Source organism: Prunus dulcis, chromosome 2 (genome assembly GCF_902201215.1).
Source record: "Prunus dulcis chromosome 2, ALMONDv2, whole genome shotgun sequence".
NCBI lineage: Eukaryota > Viridiplantae > Streptophyta > Magnoliopsida > Rosales > Rosaceae > Prunus > Prunus dulcis.
In genome coordinates, this window is record NC_047651.1 from 2,038,612 (window position 1) to 2,058,180 (window position 19,569).

The 19,569-nt window shown below is 37.9% G+C and overlaps 1 pseudogene; it reads left to right on the forward strand.

Moving 5' to 3' along the window:
• The first annotated feature begins 19,279 nt into the window (after positions 1 to 19,279).
• Positions 19,280 to 19,569, forward strand: part of LOC117617371 — a 938-nt pseudogene continuing 648 nt past the window's right edge.

Sequence of the window (19,569 nt, forward strand, 5' to 3'; positions counted from 1 at the left end):
GTCGTGGCTTGTGTGACCTCCATCCTCTCTGGTCCATTTCTGCAGCTTTTGGTCGACGCCCTTTATGAGTCCAAAGTACTTGAACACCTCACGATGCGCCAACTTGTCAACCAGCACTTGAAGCAATGCCACAAGATAAGCCTCCCCCATTGTTTCTTGAATTAGCAGGGGGACGGAGCACTGAAAGAGTTCTGAACAGAAACAAGCAATCAAAGAAAACGTAAGGAGATGTCCAAGTCTCTGATTTATATTCATGCACATACGATTTCAATCAAATGAAATGAACTTGTTCACTTTTCTATTTTATTTATTTAGTTTTCGTTTGGAAAAATCGCAGAAATACTAGGTGCTCCTTTTTCATTTTATTTATTTATTTTGGCCAGAACAATTCTGGTTCTCTTTTTTTCTTTTCCTTTTGTTAGAAAGATGGTTTCAATTCCTAAAATAAAATGAAAAATATAAAGGATAATTCAATTTACATAGGAAGAGAATTGATCAACATGCTGATTCATGTATCTAAGCAAACCCAAATAAAACAACTTTGCCAGAGTGGCTTGGGGCTTTATATTGCCACCGTCGATGACAGGGAGCCTTTTTTATTTAATAAAAATCATAAATCGGTTTGGAAAAAAAGAATAAAAATCTCTGTTGTCGTGAAAACAGGAATTCTGAGCAGATAAAATAAAATACAAGAAACAAAAAACGAAAGGCACCAAACAGAATATCAGCAGCAGATTTCTTCACGAATTACCAAATGCCGAAGGTGCCGCAATGCACAATAAGGAAAATTCAGAGGCAATATACAGTAACACACTTTTAGAACCAAAGAGATCAAGAGAGCCAGAACCAAGACATAATATATATGAAAGGGGATGGATGAAACTTATGGGTTTGAGAATTTTGAGTATGAGATGTTGCGATGGAAAAGACTCTGAAACAAAGTCTGCGCTACAAAACAAAAGAAGAAGATAAAGTTCGTCATCTGATGGATAAGGAAAACGAAATGCAAATTCCCGAAGACCATTTATCCTGCCACACTAAAGATAGAGAAATTTCTGTGTGGATCACTACCATAACGATTCACACAGTCGTGCTTTCCATTGTTTAATTATATAGTCATAAAGGCTATGACATTGATGTCCACCCTTAATTTACTTAAAAGGAAATTTTGTTAGATATGCAAACGTGGGTTAAGCGAGTTGACCACGGCTGTGTGTCTGTTCCTTGCACCCGAGTTCGATCTCCCTTCTCGTTAGGTTAGTTTAGAATATTGCTTTGTTTTAAAAAAAAAAAAAAAGTTAGATATTTATATTGAATTTGGAGATTTAGAAGCAATATTTTACGAGCATTCATGGTCCTTTTTCAACACGGTAGAGAGCCATAGGAAGTTGCCTACATTTTAAAAAAAAAAAAAAAGTGCTGCTAAACAAACCCTAAAATTAATTGAGTACACTTTATTACCAATCTATTTATTGAATTACTAATTTACCGTCATATAAAATGACCAAAAATGATATATTAAATTGTAAAACAAATATAATTTTAATAAGTACCCCTACTCACCACATTCAACCATAATTAAATATAGAGAAATTTTAGTATTGTTTGGTACCCACGGCGAACAATGCAGCGAGCATTGGTAGAGGCGCAAAGAGGGGTCATTAATTTTAATAAAAGCATTAATGTGGAGTATTCCAATCGCCCCAGAGTGAAGCTGAAGGGCCCTTGCAGCCTGACAGTAAGAATAAGCATAATTAGTAAACACTTTTGTATTAATTATGTAGGCAATAGTAAGAAGGCTGAGGCATTGTTAGGCAATGGTTCAAATTTTTGTCTCCAATAAATAAATGGTGAGCATTTTTCCAATGAAAGAGATGAGTTTTCAACATTGTTGTAGCCGAGACGCACTACAGAGGAAAAGAAGGCAAAGAAACTAGGGCATGGTTAGGACCAAAAAATTTGGGGATCTGGAAAGGAAGAAAAAGAAAAAGACGCATAAGGGAGAAGAGGAATAGTCCGAAGCTACGATTGGAGGACTCACACTCAGAAAGGAAACAATCATGTCTCTTATTTGAATTATTTGGTAAAAATGATTAATCATTACTCTCGCATGCTTAAGCTAATGGCAGCCTAATTTATTGGTCAGGATTAGATGGAGAACATCAAGAGCCAGTGTTTTGAGCTTACCCAGCGGAGATTTGAGGCATGCATTGCTGCCAGGTGGAGGTCTCAAGAATTGGGGGAAGTTCCTTCTTCTTCACTTATAATCCTTTACATGCATTGGTGGTTTTTTCTTTGGGTTAATCATTACTACCTGCGTACATTCCCTATTTATACTGTTGTTTGGAAGAGTTTGCTTATCTGCTTTCAAGTCTTTCATTGCTTCTACAATCTCTGCTTTAAGTTGTGTTCTTGTGTCACTATGAATCCCCAATTTGCTGTCAGCTCTTCTCACACTAGGTCTCGTAGTACCAGTCCTCGATCCCCTTTTAACCTTAGGAGAACTCCTCCCCGTGAGCCTTCCATAATTCACAAAGGTCTTTTTACCTTCACCATGGAAAATAATGAAACTAGGGTATCCACCACTGCTCTAGCTTCTAGTGTGCAGAGTCATTTTGAAGCTCTCTGTCTTGTTGGGAAAGTCTTTGGGTCCCTGTTCCTGGGAGGGCCATTAGGAATAGGTTGAAAAGCTACTTGAAAAACCTGCAAGAAGAAGTCTATGTTGACCACATTGGTAGAGACTGGTATAAGATTGAGTTTGGTGCTGAGGAGGATGTTGAGTTTGGGCTTAAGCATACACCCTGGTTTGTCCAAGGTCAAATTTTTGCGTTACAAAGGTGCAGACCTGACTTCTCTCCATTTCATGCTTCTATTGATTCTATTGTTTGTTGGGCGAGAATTCCTTTCTCGCCGTTACATTATAAAGATCCTGAAGTTTTAAGTGATTTGGTCTCCATCCTTGGGACCCCTATTTGCATTGACCAAGCTTCCATGGTGGGAAAACAAAATTTGTTTGTTCTTGTCTGGCTGGAAGTTGATTTAACTAAGCCCTTAAAGAGGTGTCTTATTCTGGGAGATGACCCAAAAGAAACTCGTATATACATCAGTTATGAGGCCCTGTTTGCAATCTGTTTTTATTGTAGCAAAAAAAAAGGTTCGGGTCATGTGTGCCTTGTCAAGATTTCCAACAAAAATTACCTCCAAGTGGAGAGACTGAGCAATGAACCTAGTTTCTTTCCAAGGGACTTGGTGTTGGATGAGGAAGATAGGAGGAATCTACAAGACGATGTGATCATTGTTTTTCCTCAACCCAATACAGTAGAAGACATTCATAAGAGTGAGAATGATGAGGAAGTAGAGGAAGGTAACAGGCAGAATACTGACGAAAGAGAGGTGGGCTGGACTGTGGTGTCTAGTCAAAAATGAAAAGGCAAAGGAGCCATAAGGGATGACAGATACTTCAAGGAAGTGGCGAAAGGTATTAGAATTGCTGATGAGAACTCTATTCCATTCCCCAAAGTCCACTTTAAAGGCGAGAGGCCTAGTGGGGTAGATAAAGGAAAGTTGGTGATTTCGGAGCCGAGCCTTTCTCTGGAGGAGCATAGCTCTTCCAATTTTAAGGCTTTTAAGAGCCCTAAGAAGAGAGCTAGAGAGCTCTTTGAAGAAGTTTCGGAGGAGTCAGAGCCAAGTGTCGAAATTATGGGGGTTTTTCGCCCAGCTGATCGTGAAGATTATACTCCCAATCCATGAAGCTGTTAGTCTGGAATAGCCGAGGTAGTGCCTGGCATGGCTTTATTATCCAAACCTTATTTTATATTAGTACTCTTTGCTTAGATGTTTTATGTATTTTAGATTCCAGGGCCTCTCAGGATCAGGCTAATCGCTTGGTCCAGAGATTGGGTTTTAGCTGTAGTTTTTGTATCCCCTCTATTGGCCAATGTGGGGGGATTATCTTGATGTGGAATCCTGCTATCTTTAATAAAGTATTTTGAATTATCATGAGCGTTACATAAACTGTGAGCTACAAGATTTAACTATCAATAAAAGTTGGACCACAACTTTCATCTATTCTTACCCTCAAAAAACTAAACAGATTAATCTGTGGAGAGATATTATTTCTTTAAAACTAGTGTTTAATCACCCTTGGTTTTTGCTTGGTGATTTAACAACATTTGCTCTTTAAATTAAAAGGTGGGTAGTTCTCTTGCAAATTCTCAAGCCATAAGAAATTTCAATAAGTTTATAGATGATTGTGAAGTGGTTTCCATGACTGCTTCTGGTGTCCCTTTTACTTGGGGTAATGGGCATCGTGACAATACCATTATTTACGAAATATTAGACCGGTGTTCTTGCTAACCCGAGTTGGTTGAGACTTCACCCTCATTCTAAACTCCAAAACTTACCCATTGTGAGATCTGACCATGGTCCCATTTTCCTAAAGTGTAACCGTTCCTCGAAAAGAATCCCTAAAGCTTTTAAGTTTGAAGCCATGTGGCTAGCCCACAAGGATTTTGATCAAGTCGTTTCCTAAGGTTGGAATTGCTCCTATGTAAGAATTGCTGCCGAGCAGATTCGAACCTGCTGTAATACCTTCAAGCACCAACTTAAAACTTGGAATAGAAGTGTGTTTGGAGACATGTTCCATACACTTAGAATCACCCAAGACAACTTATCTTTAATAATCCACGAGCAATTGGCTCAAAATCCCTTTGACCCTTTCCTCTTAGACCAAGACTTAAACTTAAACACTGAGTTGAAACTTCTGCTTGAACAGGAAGAGGTTTTCTATGCCCAAAACGCTAGAGCTAACTGGCTCCAGTTGGGGGACAAAAATACCAAATATTTTCACACCCAAGCCCTCATAAGGAGAAAACGCAATCAATTTCTTAGAATTAGGGATCTGAATGGCCTTTGGGTTGAAGTTGAAACCCTTCCGGATGCTTTCATTCAAGCTTTTAAAACTAGATTTACAGCTGAGCAGCCCCAGAATCGTCACTTGATCCAAGTGATTGAGCCTTGTGACACTCATTCAGATAATGAGAATCTCTTGGCTCCCATCTCAAATTTTGAATTAGAATGTGCTATGAAGATTATTGGCCCTCTTAAAGCTCCTGGCCCATATGGTTTACAAGCTATTTTCTACCAGAATTGTTGGGACAATACTAAACATTTGGTGAAAAGTCTAGTCAATGATTTTATTTCAAACAACATTCCCTTACAGGACATTAAGCATACCAACATAGCCCTCATTCCCAAAGTAGCCTCTCCAGAGTCGGTTAACCAGTTTAGACCGATTAGTTTATGCAATGTCTCTTACAAGATCATAACTAAAAATCCTTGTTAGTCAGCTTAGGCCTATTCTTTCGAAGTGCATATCCAAAAACCAAGGTGCCTTCACCACGGAAGATCCACTTTTGACAACATTCTTATTGCTCATGAATTGTTCCATGATTTTAAGCATAAGAAAGCCTTTAGAGGTGCTATAACTGTTAAACTTGACCTTGAAAAAGCCTATGATTTACTTGGTGTGATCGGATTATGAATTGTGTTTCAAATACTTCTTTTTCTATGTTGATTAATGGATCTCCTTGTGGCCATTTTAAGGCTTCTAGAGGAATTCGTCAAGGCGATCCTCTATCTCCTTACATCTTTATACTTCGCATGGAGCCTTTTATAAGGCACGTTAATTTGCTAGCTCAGAATCCTAAATCTAATGTAGGTCTCCTCTCTTCTCTAACCTAGCTTTTGCTGATAACTGTCTCATTTTTGCTAGGTCCACGGCTGTCACTGCCAGAAATATCAATCACTTGTTGGATAATTTTTCTAAAGTGTCAGGGCAGCAAATAAATCTACATAAGTCAACCATTTTTTTTTCTTCTGGTAATGTCCTTTCTCAAGCTCGAAATGCTATGAGCAACCTCTTGCAGATTCAACATAAAACCACCCTTGGTTGTTATCTGGGCATTCATAATATTGTTTTTTGGAAAGATCCTACTAATGCAAAGATGATGATATATAGAATTCGGTCCAAACTTGCCGGCTGGAAGGCTCATTCTTTATCTAGGCGAGGTGGCTAACCTTAATTAAGGCTAGTATTACGGGTGTCCCCAACCACATGCTTTCGTGTTTTAAGTGTCCTAAGCAAGTATGTAAGGAAATGAACTCATGTTGTAGACGTTTCTTATGGGGCAATAATACTAAAGTCCCCCTGTTGCTTGGAAAGACATCTGTTTGCCTTAAAATTCGGGAGGGCTTGGGGTCCGATCTGCGGACCACTTTAATCAAGCCGCTTTAGCAAAATTAGGCTGGATCTGTTTAATTGATTCTTCAAATTGGCGGGCTCAGATTGTGACTAAGAAGTACCTTAAGAAGGATGGGTTTCTTGATGTTGCTAAAAAGACTGTGCATTCGGCAACTTGAAAAGCCATCCTTGATGCGCGTTCTATGCTTCACAAAGGTATAAGATGGATTGTAGGTAATGGTCAATCCATCCCTTTATGGACTGCTAATTGGGTCTTTCTTTTTCCTTTCTTAGATTTAATTCTTGTTTTTCTCATAAATAATTTTAATTTGAATGCTAAAGTGTCAGATTTTATTGAAAACCAGGTTTGGCAACAGGACAAGCTCACTCAAGTGACTGATGATGAAATTTTAGAAAAAAATTTAACCATTCCTTTGTCCTTAGCCCCTTTGCAGGACAAGTTAATCTGGGGGCCTGACCCTAATGGAAAGTTCTCTATAAAATCTGCTTACAATTTACAATTGCAGGATAAGCAGAGTCTCCCAAAGGCCCCCATTTTGAATAAAATGTGGAGTTTAACTCTACCCACCAAAGTCAAGATCTTTTCATGGCTTCTTATCAAGAAAAGACTACAAGTTCGAAACCATCTATACAAATATTTGCCTAATATCAATCTAGAATGCCCTCTGTGTAAGAATCATATGGAGACTATTAACCACTTATTTTTTGAATGTCAGTTTGCAATGAACATTTGGAGATGCACGCATTTTTCCCCCAAAGATGCTCAACAGAATTTGGATGGCATTGAGTGGTTGGCTCTGCTTGTAACATCCCACATCGACCAACGAAGAGGTGGTAATGTGCCTTATATGTACATGCCCGCCTTCATCTAGTACGATGCCTTTTAAGAGCTCACTGGCTTCGGAGTCATGGGAACTCTGAAGTTAAGCGAGTTGGGGGCTAGAGCAATCTCAGGATAGGTGACCCACTGGGAAGTTGCTCGTGAGTTCCCAGAAACAAAACCGTGAGGGAGGCCCAAAGCGGACAATATCGTGCTCTAGCGGAGCTGATCTCGGGATTTGACAATTTGGTATCAGAGCCACTCTGCCGTGTGATGCGAATGTGTTGACGAGGACGTCGGGCCCTTAAGGGAGGTGGATTGTAATATCCCACATCTACTAATGGAGAGGGGGTAATGTGCCTTATATGTATATGCTCGCTTCCATCTAGCACGAGGCCTTTTGGGAGCTCACTGGCTTCGTAGTCATGGGAACTCCGAAGTTAAGCGAGTTGGGGGCTAGAGCAATCCCAGGATGGGTGACCCATTAGGAAGTTGCTGGTGAGTTCCTATAAACAAAACTGTCAGGGCAGAGAGGGGGGCCCAAAGCGGACAATATCGTGCTACGGTGGGGCCGATCCTGGGATGTGACACTGCTACCTCATACCAAGGCTTCAGATGGCCCTAATGTTCTATCCAAAGCTCTCCTTCTTTGCTGGCAGATCTAGGAAGCTAGAAACAATTGTATTTTTAAAGATATTGTGCCGCACCCAGCTAGAGCCCTTCTTGCGGCTGGGCGCATTGGGTTGGATTACTGGAAAATTAATTCATGACCTCCTCAGAAGTCCAATGGGTTAATTAACATAAAGTGGCAGCCTCCACCTCTGGACTGGATTAAAGTGAATTTTGATGGTTCGGTGCGTGGTAATTTGGATGCAACTGGTTTTGTGATTCGTGACTGGAATGGTAATGTTCGATTAGCTGGCACTAAAAACTCAGGTCAAGTGTCAATTACAGTTGCGGAGTGTTTAGCTCTTCGGGATGGCCTGGCCCATGCCATTCATAATGGTTGGAGGAAGATCCTGGTGGAAGGCAATTCAAAGCTTATCATTGATTATGTCAACAATGTGGTTTCGGTTCCTTGGAGCATCAGTCTCCTTGTGCAAGACATTTGGGTGCTGAGTTCTTATTGCGAGGAGATTTCTTTTTAGCACATCTTTCGGGAGGCTAATTTTACTGCAGATGCTGTTGCTAGTTTAGGCCATAATCTTGCCCCTTCCCGGCTGTGGGATTGTGGGCTTCCTCTAAGTTGTTCGGTTCCGTTTTATTTTGACTTAGTGGGGCCTACGTGCCCACGTGGTCTCCGGTTGTAGTTTATTTCATTTTCCTGATAAATAAAAAAACATTGTTGTAGCCCTTCTTTATAACAGTATTAATTTTTCTTTTCCAGTTTGTATTCAGGTAAAGTGGATGGTTATAATTCTCAAAACAACACACACAAGGTGAATCAATATGACTAGTTTCAAACAACAATTTCTGTAGTTCAGCAACTACGTGGAAATTTTTTTAGAGAATAAAGTACCATCATTGCTAACCTGTTACTATTAGGCATGTGATTATTGCACATCCATAACTTCGGGGAGAGTGTATTAGGGTATATCAGGAGTATTTTTGGTAATTAAATAGGGTGTACTTAGTTAATTATACATTTCCATTAAAATATTAGGATGTACTTAGATTGTGTACTCAATAAATTTTATAGTTCATTTAGCAGCACTAAAAAAAAAATATAAGAAAACTGATAAGTGAGTTTTCAATGAAGTCTAGTGTAATTTCTATGCATCACGAGTAGTGGCATAGACATTTGAGTTAATTTTGTATTTTTTATATAGTTTTCCGTAAAATACATGTCATTTTAAGTAATTAAGAAAAATTTAAAACAAAAATGTAATTTTTTTTATTTTTTGCTTCCTAATAATAAAGCAAGACATAGCCCAATGAAAAATGACATTGACTTGTAGATTATTGATCTCAAGTCTGAACCCCTATGACACCTTAGTAGTTTGTGTGTGTGAGGAACCACCTCCCCCTTATAGTGGTTTTGGTTTTAGATTCGGACAAGAGAAAGTTGAAAGTATTTAGCAAACTTGTGTCTATTACACACATAATCCTATATGTTACAAACTCATTTTTTGTTGAAAAACAAATTATCAAGTACTATTATGTATCTTGATTGAAAAATCAAACATCTAATAGTAATTGAGTGTTACTAACTTTTTTTTTCATAGAAATATTTTACTTTGGCTGCCTAAATGTTTTAGCATTATGGGCAACACTTTAATGGGCTTAGCGACGACACCTCCCAAAAATGGAAATTAAAGGCTATTCTAAAAATCTGATCCAAATTCTACAATGCCAAACTTCAGTTCCCTCAAGATTGCATTCAAGTATTTCATGAACCATTTGACAACTATTTCAATTTTAAGTTTTAGTATTTATTTTTTATGTTAAAGTGTAGGGTGAAAAGAATGTGTGGAAGTGAGAACAAGAATAAAGATTAGATTAAGAGGGAAGATGAGAGGCGAGGATGGGAGGAGTAACAAAAGTAAAAACTAAAACTAAAAACTGAAATCTATGTGAAATTATTTTCACTTTCAAGTTTTTTTTTTTTAAATAATAATTTTTGTTACTCCTTCCTCGCATCCTCCTCAACCATTCTCTCTCTCAATCTCAACCTCACTCCAATTCTCACTCTCATTTTCCTCTATACTCTAGCACAAAAAATGAAAAATGAAAACTAAAAACTAAAATTGAAATGGTTATCAAATGGGGCCTAAGAGCAACTCCACCCATTTGCCCCTTACCATGGCAAAGGGGGAGCTAGGGCAGCCACTGTTCACGTGAATAGTGGTTGTCCTTTCAAATAGTATTTTATGTTTCCACCCATTGCCATGGCTAAGGGCAATTACTATTATTTTATTTATTTTTTTCACAAATTTTTTAATGAAAATAATTATTTTGGATATTATTTTCGGATAATATTTTTGGGTTCGTACATCTCAATATTTATTATAAAATTCATATCTCAATCGGATAAAATTTTGGTATTTATAGAAAAAAAAAAAGTAATTTTTTGATATTTTTAAAAAAATAAATACATTTTTTTTCATTTTTTTATTGCACAAAAATTGGTTGCCGTTGGATTGGAGAAAAAAATCTGATCGGAGAGCCCAAAGTGCGACACGTGGACTTTTAGTGGTACTGTAGCGCCGAACACTGTAGCATCACTGTAGCGATGACGTCAGCACCAAAACGAGGGCTGGAGCTCGGGCCAACCTTGCCCTCAAGCCCGTCCAGGTTGCGGGGTCCCACCTTCCGCTCGAGCCTGGGCTCCTCGCTGGAAACAGATTTTTGTTTTTTTCTTCCCCCAGCCTTGGGCTCAGCTCCTTGCTGGATCTGCTCTAAGAACTTAAGTTCATTTTTCCAACTTTTAAGTAGTTAGAATCACACATAATCTTCGAGAAATCATTATGGTAGCAGACGTTCTAGTAAATTTAAGACATACTCTTCGTCATATTTGTATTTGGGTACTTCCCTTATCCTGTGTCATATTGATTAAAATTTTAAGGTTCGTTTGATAACCATTTCATCTTTAGTTTTTAGTTTTTCTTTTTTGTATTAGAGTATAAAAGAAAATGAGAGTTAGGATGAGATTGAGAGAGAAGACGAGAGGGTACGATGGGAGAGAAAAGTAACAAAAGTGAAAACAATTTCAAATATATTTCAGTTTTTAATTTTTATTTTCACTTTAGTTACTACTTCTTCTCATCCTCCCCTCTCATCTTCTCTCTCAATCTCATCTTCAGTCTCATTTTCTTCTATACTCTGGCACAAAAAATGAAAACTAAAAACTAAAATAAAATTAGTTATCAACGGGCCTTTAGTTTTTTGGTTTTAATATCCGTTGGGACTTTTTTTTTTTTTTTTCCATAGTAATATACTTTGTATTTCTAGTAATAATAAATAAATAAAACGACAAACTACCCAACCTATAAGGTCATTTTCAAGTTCATACCCGATTTTAGAGACATATACCAATATATACTCAACCTCACGGAAACCCTACAATTTGCCCCTCTCCATTAGCCAAACTGTTAGTGAGTCTGTTAAATGTTGACGTGTCAAAAGTGGGACCCTTTTTTGATGACGTGGACTTCCACGTAAACCAAAAATTACTGAAAAATTATTTTACTGTTTAAATATATATATATATATATCTCTCTCTCACAAAGAACCCAGAACCATCCCAACCCCATCGCAACCCCAGCCACCCCACAATCCACGAACCCAGCCTCGCTGCAACTCAGGAAATTGAGCTTAGTGTCCCTTTTACCTATGCCATGATGCTCACGGGAAGCTTATCTCTAATTGGATTTCCTTTTCTAACTGGATCTTATCATTGTTCGTTTCGCCTATATTTTTATTGGGCGGCAATCTCGCTTTAACCATAAATATGTTGAATGAAGACAACTTGCTTACTCTTAACCACTGGTGTTTCCTTCTTCTTTTGAGTGCGGGGCGTGCCACCACCAAGCCAAGAATTTAGACTTGAATTGAATGTGAGTAGATGGATATGTTGCGTTCGAGATCAGACTTTAATCAAACGATTGTTCGACCGAGCAAGGAACCTCCTCACGGCCTAGGTTCTTTCACTACCTCGGGCTCAAGGCTTTATGTGAGCAACCAAATTATGTGGAGTGGGTGGAGATAAAGATTGAAGGTAAAACGTAATGAAATAAAGAATAAGAGCAACCAAATTATGTGGAGTGGGTGGAGATAAAGATTGAAGGTAAAACGTAATGAAATAAAGAATAAGTGCGTAAAGTAAAGGTGCTTAAATTTAAATATAATTTAAAGATAAATGCGTAAAGTAAAGTGTGTAATGACAAGACCCAACCCAAAGAATCCGAGTTGGACCCTGTGCGTGTCCGACACCTGGCGGATGTCGGGCACGAATGACCTAATTGCCCTTCCCTACTAAGCACGATAAAATAACAAGGTTGACTCCTACCGAAAAATCAGCAGAGTCTCCTTAGTAAATTGGATCAATACCAAAATATTTACACCTGCCAAACAAGCATATATACACAACCAACTGTCAGCATACGTATATATATATTCCAACAGTTACATTCTCATTCTAGGGCAAATTATCAGAGCGACTACTAAGAATTTACAAAGGAGTCAATCCTTTTACAAAACAAAAAGTCCTACATCAAAAAAGAAAGCGCGGAAGGTGGAAAACGGCCCGGTGGTTTAGAAAATGGCATATGAACATACTAATCCCACTGTAAAAACAGTTATACAAACTACATTATTCTCTTTATTATTGAAATCAATGCACTCATATAATTATACATGCATATAAGCCAATCATACTCATGGTCAACATTAATTTCTTAAGGCATTGAAAACAGTTTAAAACTACCACCTAGGTGTACCCCTTATTTCCGTCAATTCTTAATATCCGTCAATTCCTTGCATCACCATGGGTGACACGTACTCGCAGGTCTCAGTGACACAAGGCCAGTCTGAACAGCAACTAGCAGGATTTAAGGGACTGTAGTCAGCCTGATCCGCATTACTCGCTCCACACGAGTTCGGGTACCATAGAACTAGTGGGGCAACTGTCAAGCATGCTGACTAAGCCAAAGGCTACCAATAAAATCCGAAGGCAATATTTGATATGAAGGCAACTTATTTACTGAAGGCAACGTTTGTATATCTGGGTACAAAGTGGTTTAGGAAAATATAAAGTTTTTGACGAAAATCTACTGAATAACTGAATTTCTGTAAACGCTAAAACTTACTGCCATTTATCTAATAATTACTAGGATTTCTTTTCAAGTATCCTTTCAATGATATTCCATTCGGCAACATGCAAAACAAATTATTTAAAAGCATATAACAGCTTCTAAAACACTAGTCCTTGAATAAAACTTATTCAAGATCAAATACTGTAACTAAACTGCTTAAATTCATTTATAAAAACAAAGAGTCCACTCACAGATGGTCCGTGCTCGCTGGACCTTTTGAAGGTCCCTCATGCGGGTCAATTAGTGCTCGGGTGCCTGATTCAATTACCATAATATTCTATTAATACAATATAGTATTAATTTAAAAACCCTGATCCCGGCTCCTAGAAGTATGTGCGTCAGATTAAAGTTGTTCCTATGGCCATAAAAGCTTTCCTTCCACTTGGAATAGTTTAGTAGTATCTTGGTACTCAAAAAGCACTAAAGTCCCAAAAAGTCAACTCGGGGCCTCGCGGGTCCATGACCAAAAAAATTATCATCCAGAAGCCTCTAGAAGTGTCAATATACCTAGGACACATGTCCCGGGGGTTTGGTCTCGATCGGACAGTCGGATTGATCACGATTGTACAATCGCACAATTTCTAAACCTTAGCCCTAGGGTTCATGATTTCGGAGTATCCGGGACTCTAATTCACGATCTGTCGAATCCTAAACGATTCTAAAATTTTCTAGAGTAACATATCTAAAAAAGATTACAATCCAACGCCTCAACAATATTGAACCCGAAAATCGCACAATATGAAACAATCCGTTCGAGGCTCAAACGGTATCCAAATTGAGATTCGCGAATTCCTACGCGCTCGTGACAACCTAAGGATCTCATCGAGACACAGTGCAACTTCACTACCCTGGCCCATGCGCCGCCACAAGCGCCGGTAACGCTAGGTGCCCAAAGAGATTACATATCGCCGGAAAATCTCAAAACCACGGCTCCAAACTCCTACCCTAGGTATAACATCCTATTTGGAGCCACTTTTGTTCTGGATCTATCCCAAAAACTGGCCGGAAATGTTCGGAATTTCAAACTCAAAATCGGTGGAATTTTGGATCATGGTTTGATTTATCTAGGCTAGAAATCGTTCCAATCCTACCCAACCAGCAGCTAAAACAGCTTGAGAGGTTCAGATTCCATACCTGGATCGTCGTAAATGGTGGCCGGACGACGAGCGCAGCCGACGATATTTTTGTCAAAACCGACACGATTCCAAGCTCTTTCTGACAGAATCCGACGGTTCCAAGGGCGGGGCTGGTCGGGAAAGGACGAGGGAGCGACGGCGGTTCGATCGGGTCCCATCTCGGCTTGAGCAGTGGTCGGTGGTGGCGATGGCGCCGTAAAATCCGATCGGGGGGTGTTTTGTCGCAGAGAGAGAGAGAGAGAGAGAGAGGATGAGGTTTTGTAAAATCTGATTTTTTTTCAAATTACCGTTTTGTCCCTCATAGTATTTTAACCGTATTTCCTTCGTTAAAGCTCCAATTCGAGCCCACTTCGTGTCTACGAACTCGTTTCATCGTGCTCTGCGCAACGGTGTGTGTGAAAGTGTCAAATTCCTTCTCGGTTAAAAAGTCTACTTTTCTTTAATAAATTATTTCAAGGGCAAAATTGTCTTTTCTTCTTAATAAATTACTAATTAAATATTAATTACGGTTTTGGATTATTACAAGTAAAATGTAAAGACGAGAATAAAAGTGTAATAAAATAGATCAAAGGGATAAATAAAGAAGAACGAAATAAGAACGATAAAGTAAATTAAACTTGAATTTAAATTTAATGAAAATTCAATAACAATGAAAAATAAAGCAATTGAAATAGACTTGAATTTGAAGGACAAGATAATTTAAATTGCAAGAAAGTAAATTTACACTAGAAAAAAGAAGAACTTGCTACACTAAGTGCTTGAAAATAAAATCCTAAGTGTAGGAAAAGAAAAGTGCGAGACAAAAAAGGTTTGTTTGTCTGATGTTGTGTCTTCTGCCTTCGTTTGGTGAAGTTTATATAAGGCGTCTGTTGGCCCATGGGCTGGCCAATGAATGGCCAAATATCAATTCTTTTAAAATTCTTTCCTTTTGAAGCCCCTTGAATCCTTGGGATCACATTAGTGGAATTATTCTGATTGCTTGATTCTCTTTTTTTTTGGAATACGCTAAACTGTCAACAATCTCCTTGATTTGTTTCCTTATGAGGCCTAAGTCACATGCACATTGACCTCCGAAAATCTTAGGCGTGAAATCGTGGCTTGGGTCGTGACCTAGGAGATTTCATCTTGACATCTAGTAGAACCTCGTGCCCCTTAAGTTTTTAGAATTCTAGAGTTTGCTGACCATCCACCAAGATGGGTGTATGGGAACTCCAAATATTTGGATGTTAGGCTTGGCCCTACGTTGGACTGTATTTGAGTTCTCAAATATTTGAATATTGAGAACTTGGCGGACATACCTCCCTCCGAACTCCAACTCCCCCGGTGGAAATACCTCCCGTTGAACTTCAACTCCCTCAGCCCAACTTTGCTTGCCTAAGTGTTGCGAGGAGGGCGCCAAAGTGCCTAAGGAGAAAATCCGCCCTGGCCCAGCTTTTTGTAAAAAGAGTGGCCGATCAAGGTATTTAAGGAGTGCCGAGCCTAACTTTTCAAAAGGAAGCATTCGGCCAATTTTGCAAAGGATACACCTAACCACTTTTGCAAGGATATGCCCGACCACTTTTGCAAAGGGAAGTGCCTGGCCATTTTTGCAAAAGGAAGTGCCCGGACATATTTTTGAGAAGGCACCGCGGCTTTTGAAGAAAACACCTCAGCCGCAATTTTGAGAAGGAAATCCCTTAACTTCGCTTATGCCCTTATGGCCCTTATGCAGTACAGAAAGCAAGTGAGACGGGCTAAGATAACCTCTACTATGAAAATAGTAAGGATTATCTAGCCACTCCCCGTGTTCTAGTTCTTCCACTTTCGATCCATTCCTAATTTTTCGCTTTGCATTCTTTTGTAACTTCAGTTCTTCTTCTTCTTCTTCTTCTTTGATTTCTTCATATTCCTCTTTAATTTTTGCGCTCTTAATTTCTGTCTGAAAACTCTAATTTTTTTTTTAATTTTTTATGCCCTTCTTCTAAACTCAACAATGGCGTCTTCCTCTTCAATCAAAATTGAGGTCTTCTCGGCTTGATTACTATTCAATTGAGTGATGCTGATTTCATGAAATGGAGATGTCATATTGAATCAGTTCTGCAGGGATTCAATTTATTTGGGTATTTTGATGGCTCTATTGTTTTTCCTCCCAAATTTGAACTTCTTGCTACAGGGGGTGTTTCCTCTCAAATTACTGTAGCTTATCAGGAGTGGCTTAAAATTGATACGGTGTTACTAAGTTTGCTCCTTACAACTCTCTCTGATGAGGTGATTGATTATGTAATTGGTACAAAGACGGCTTGTGAGGCTTGGCTCGTGGATTGTGGGGGGGCTGGGTTCTTGAGTTGCGACGATGATGGCTGGAGATGGGGGTGAGGTTATGGCTGGGATGGTTTTGAGTTCTGAGAGAGAGAGAGAGAGAGAGAGAGAGAGAGAGAGAGAGAGAGAGAGAGAGAGAGAGAGAGATTTTTTTAAAATAATTTAAACAGTAAAATAATTTATTTATTAATTTTTGGTCCTTGTGGAAGTCCACGTCATCAAAAAATGGATCCCACTTTTGACACATCAGCATTTAACAGACTTACTAACAGTTTGGCTAACGGAATGAGGAAATTGTAGGATTCCCATGAGGTTGAGTATGTACTGGTAAATCTCCATAAAATCGGGTATCAACTTAAAAATGACCATATAAATTGGGGGGGTTTTATGTAGTTTGTCCTAAATAAAAAGTAGAACATTTTTGGGTGCCTAGAGAATTTCTCATTCGGACACCACTTACGCTGTACGGACCAAGGGCCCAAAAGCCCTCGGCCTTGAAAACCAACATGAAATAGAGCGCACTTAGAGGGGTGTATTCAATTAGGATTTTAAAAGACTATTTTGGGATAAATAAGTCTTGTGGTATTCAATTAAGACTTTTAAATAATCTAAACAAGTCTTGTGGTGAGGGTGTCCAAATCTAATGGTATTCAATCAAGACTTTAAACAAGTAACAAAAAGTCTTTTGGTATTCAAAAACTTGTTAATTTCAAAAGATTTTTTTTAAAGAAGGAATTTGTGTGACTTTTTAGTGGGAGGTATAAATACCAAACCCTAAAAAAAATCTCACCATAACCCATTAGACTTTTCATGTGAGATTTTTTTCTCTCTGCGAGGAGAAAATGAACAGTTCTTTGTGAATAAGGTATTGCTTCCTTCTCGTGCTATGTCTTCTTGCGTTTATTGTATGTATCAAATATATGCCATGCTTGTATATGGTCTGTGCTATGTCTTCTTGCGTTTATTGTCTGTAACAATTGGCGTCTTTCTGTTTTTATGTACAGAACAGAAAAATTGTTTATATGTTGTGTCTTGTTTTTGTCTTTGTTTTTTTCTTTGCTGGTAAATTTTTGTATTCGTTTTCTATAACTGTATCGAGGACCAAGAGATTGACTTTATAGACTTCTACTTCCATTAACCATGCTGACATCTTGCAACGAGAAGACTTTAGATTTTGGCATCTTCCGTTTGTTGTCTGTAACAATTAGGTTTAATACATGTGGACACACACTTTCCAGAAGTCCTTTTCATTCTTGGTATCCAACTAATATATATAACAGTTTGTATTTCTTCAATGACTTTAATAATAAAATAGCACTCAAGAATGAAATAAAATAAGCAGTTAGTGGAAATCAATATGCTTATTATTGTTGTACCTGGAAGCAATTTTTTTCGTTTAGGAATATAACAACAGTTAAAAAAATTGATAACAACAGTTTTCGTTTATGGATATAACACCCGACACACATACACATGGACAATTATTATTTATCAACTGATTTGTCATTAATGTTTATCAAAGTTAGAAAGGAAATAGAAAATAGGAAACATGAGTGAAATTCTTTTCTTTTGTTTTCTTGTTTGGTATGATATGTATTCTTGTGAAATAACTAATAAATTTCTTACATATGTTGTAGTAGTAATTTAATGGGGGATTCACAACAAGGAAATAACAAAGGAAAGGGCAAAGAGAAAGAGAACTATGAATCTTGGACCATGGACGATACCAATGAGTTATTGCATCTCTTGGTGGATGCTATCAATAGTGGATAGCGTGATGCTAAGAGGTCACTTAGCAAGCAAAATGTAGAAAGAGTGATACTTCCTCGTCTTAATGCGAAAATTAAGTTCCCTAAAACTTATAATCATTATTTGAGCCGAATGAAGTGGTTTAAGAAGCAATATAACAAAATGTCGACGGTTTAAAACTTGAATATATTGTCTCCTTCTTGAATAAGTGGTTTAAAACTTATAATCATACTGTCTCTTTCTTGATTCTTCTAACTTATTACCTGATACGATAGCCTTCCAATGAAACTTGAATATGGTATTTTGTTATTCAAAATTGGCATTTGCACCATTTTAGATGGTTTGAATTAATTATTTGTCATGGCCTTATTACCTTTGTTGATTTCGGATCCTTCCTGTTTTGATCCCACTTTATTGTGTCATGGCCCCATACATATTGTTTTGTCCTTCCTGTTTATATTGTGCTCAGCAGAATTGGCTCCATATACAGACCTTGAAATTGGAACCCAATTTATTAGTTACAATACTACCGGAGTAGAGAATATTCCTTCTTTCTTTGCTTTTACTTTTTTATGTCATCAATATCTTCCTTCTTTGCTTTCACTTTTTTATGCAATTATTATATTGTAATGTGTACTATTTTCTTCTTTTTATTGTTTTGCAGTCTCGTATATTTTTTTATATACGCATAATGTCACAACCGAACATATATGAAGGTAATGACATAGAGGAAGAAGAAATGGATGACGAAGATATAGATGATGAAGAAATAGATGATGAATTTTATGAAGCCATTTACAATTCAGTGATGGCAATTTATGCAGTAATGCATGTGCTAAATCAGTTTCTGAAGTATAATGTGTGGTGAATATATTGAACGTCCATTAATTCGACGACGAATTACTAGCAATGGATATGACTATATACATCAAGCATTGAACGATGATCCTGCAATCTTCCGACAAGTATATAGAATGTATCCAGATGTATTCCGGAAGTTATGCACAATTCTTAGAGAAAAAACACTTTTGGAGGATACAAGATTTATTTGTGTTGAAGAAATGCTTGCATCATTCCTACAAATCGTCCGCCAAATACTCGATATTGTGTCATTCATAATACATTTGGTCGATCACAATTTGCTGCAAGTGAAAATTTTCACAAGATTTTGAAGGCCTTGAATTCAATAGCATTTGATTGGATGGCTAAACCAGGACCGGCTGTGCCATCTAAAATAAGGGAAAGCACAAGGTTTTACCCTTATTTCAAGGTATGTGATAATTATCTAATTATAATAATATTGTTATTATAATATATTTTTCATAATATGGTTATTGTGATATATGAATAATTTTAGAATTGCATTGGAGCTATTGATGGTACACACATTCCGGCAATGGTGAGGAGACGAGATGTAAGCAGTTATCGTAATCGTCATGGAAAGATATCACAAAATGTATTAGCTGCTTGTAACTTTGATTTGGAATTCAT